Genomic DNA, 3,323 nt, shown 5'->3' with positions numbered 1-3,323 from the left:
AAAGATCATGGCGGTAAAAAAAAAAAAGGCGCGTTTCCTCGTCAGCAAAATGGGAAAGAAAACATATAAAACACTGAAGTGAAACTCTACACTGGCTCCGCGCTCCTGATCCACTCGCCAGGTCACCGCAGTTTGCAGCTCACCGGAGGAGCCCAGTTTGAATTGATGGACGTCTGCTGCAGCCAATCAACGCTCGACGTGCGCCAAAGCCGTGTTTATTCCACTTAGCCGACCAATCAGAGCCGTCCTTGGCAGGTGAGTGCGTCAGCAGAGCAGAATGTGAATGTGGGCTGCTGTCAGCGGAGCTCCCATCCCCCCCATCCCGAGCCTGCAATGGCGGCTGGTTTTTAGCCGCTTTGTCCTTCTCATGTTCCGCTTGTAAAAGCCATGTGTACAAAACTCGGTAAGGAAAAATACGTGTTTCATAAGAATGCGTCAGTTCATGAGCACATTCTACTTCTTTTGGCACTTGTCTCATCGCATGTTATGTTATGTCGCACTGCTTTTTTTTTTTTCCTCTCCGGGGCTCTAACAATGGAGAGGCGGGGAGAACACGGGGCCACCGGCACTGAAGCAGCCTGTTCACACTGATTAATAACAACACCACGGGGCTTGGGTCGGTTCGATGGAGATCCGTGTGTTTTTGTTTTGTTTGTGTGTGTGTGTGTGTGTGTCGACCTTGTGGCGCACGAATTGATGTGCTGTTATGTAAAAAAATAAATAATAAAAAAAAAAAAATACCTCCAGTGTGCGTGAAGAAGAAGTGCGCACATACAGAGAAGAGAGAGAGGGAGTTTCTATTTCTAACATGGACGCCAGGAGGAAAGAAAGGGGGGAGGGAGGGAGGAGGGGGGGGGGTGTGTGTGATGAGACATGGTGGCGATGCTCCACTATTACACACTATGCCTTTCACCTGATTGATAAGTGCAAAGAGAAGAGAGGTGACAGTAAGGTTATTAAAGCAGCTTTCATCCACCAACACTGTCCGTTCCGTCCACATTTCCTCTCTTCTTTCACTCTTATCTCTCTCTCTCTATCTTTCTGTCTATCCCGTCGTTTGGCTTGGTGGGCGGGAGCAGCTCTCCGGCGGCGCTGCGCTCCACTCGACCAGATGAACATCAATCAATCAAAGTGTGACAAATACGTCAACCGAGTATTTGACGCGGTGATTCGGTGCAAAGCTGCAAACCGACTTTTTTTCCCCTCGGTTTGAACCAGGTGTTAAAAGACGACGCTGTAATCCCGTTTTGATTCGGTTTGAATCGGTTCAGGTTGTTGTTTTTGTTGGTTTGTTGGGCAGAAAGAAGCGGGTGCAGTGGCGGACAGGAGGGGGGCGTGGCCTCTGGGTTTTTTAGAAATTCGACCCATTGTTCCACTCCAACGCGCGAGGGAGAACACCTCTGTGGCGCTGCGAGCCAATCACGAACGATCGAACTCTCCGAGCCCCGCCCACAAGCCTATATATAAGGCTCGGCCGTGAGCAGCTCTGGCCACTGGCACAATATCACTCTGATCGATCTGCCAACCAAGAGGAGAAGGGATTTACTTTATTCAACCTTTCATTTCAGCCGTCCTTAATTTTATTGAACTAAAACAATGGCAGACACAAAAGTTGACTCCGGCTCGGATATCTCTGCCAAGGTAAGCCGCATTACTCCTTCACCGTCTCTCACTAAGCCCCTCTCAGTGTAGAATAAAGCTTTTCCAGCCTTGTAACCTAGATTTTTTTTTTTTTTTTTTTAAACCTTCCGTCGTCGCTTCGCGCTCATTCCGGCCAAGTGAAGAGTCTGTTGGATGAACCGGGAACCGGGAGGCTGATAAAGATCCTCTGTTCACATCTTCTTTTTTTTAAACTGCTGGAAATGTCACTAAAATGAAGCGGGGGGTCTCTGCTCCGCATCATGGAAACAGGCAGCGTTCATTGTCCGGAGAGTAACAGTCAGTCTGCGCGGGTTCTTTGTTTATACAAGCGGCTCGGTTCTCCTCCGAGAAACACGCACATCCAAGCCCCGACGCACAGCCACCTCTCCAGCGCGCACTGCACGGCTTTTTGGGCTCATTCTGAGCGGCTCTCAAATCAGCAGAATTGACGCACATTTATTCCACATCTCAAAGCAAAGAGGCTGCAAATTAAGATGTAAAGGTAAACCCCGCTTTTTCTCTCCGAGCTGGAGGAGAGACGTGTTGTCTTTATTAACGAGCTGCTGAGGCTGAGCAGCGGAGTTAATAAACGGGATTTGTGAAGCTCCAGCTGGGTTAGTAGTGTGAAGTTGGTCCGTTTGAATGGAGACAGATAGACAGACAGGAGGTGCGTAATTCACTCCGATGTCAACTTTGAAAGCTGAACACTTCAAGTCTTTAGGATTATTTGTTTGTTTGTGGTCCCGTTTTTGTTTGAAAAGGGCACCGGCGGGCCTGCACCGTCCGACCCGGTTTGTTTACCGACGCAGGAAGGTCGGCGGCAGCTGCTGCTTATTCAGCCTCCGTTTACCGGAGACAGACTCTCACACACAGCGCGCCACGGCTTCCGCTTTTTCTTCAGTATTTTTGGAGCATGTTTGCAGGGCGCGTTTATGTCTCAGGGGAAAAGTTTTTCTTTCTTTTTTGTAATGCAGCCCACTTCTCTCTCCGTGTGTGTGGCCAGGCTGTGGAGGTGTGATGTGACGGTGCTGGTTTTCCCCCTCTTTGTGACCCGTCACCGGCTGGTCTTTCGCCCTCTAACCGGGGACCATATTTGTGCTTTTTTTTTCTTTAAATGTTAATTTCCGTCCAGTTGGACTTTGGATTAGATCGGGTAAAACTTTAATAGCCCCCGCGGGGGGAGAAAATGATCCAGCCTTTAGATAATAGAGACAGCAGCGAGCCGCGGAGGTGAATAATTATGAGTGATTATAACAAATGAACATATGGAGAAGGTGGAGAGGGAAAAGTTGGGGGTGTCTGGCATTAACGCGGATAATCCGGGGTGCCTGTTCACACTATTTATAGTTGTGGAGCATTTTTACGCACAAGCGCCTTTTTACGCACAGCCAGTCGGTGAGTTGAACTGAGGCTCATTTGTCTCGTGCCAAGGAGCCGCTGATGCTCCTAAACAGCTTAATGGATTTTAAGCAATAAGATTATGTAAAGCAATGAATCAATAACAGTGTGTGTATGTGTGTTGGATGGCTGTGAACGAACGATGTCGACAAAACGAGGAAACGGAGCGCTATTAATAGGCTCGGCGGGCGGTTTTCCGGTCAGAGTGGAGCAGAGAAAACCCCCCTGAAGGTGTTTTTAGGGTGGCGTGTTTGCAGCTCCAGCTTTATTTTGCCTTATTTTCA

Source organism: Scomber scombrus, chromosome 11, assembly GCF_963691925.1.
Source record: "Scomber scombrus chromosome 11, fScoSco1.1, whole genome shotgun sequence".
Classification (NCBI taxonomy): Eukaryota; Metazoa; Chordata; class Actinopteri; order Scombriformes; family Scombridae; genus Scomber; species Scomber scombrus.
This window is presented reverse-complemented; position numbering follows the sequence as displayed.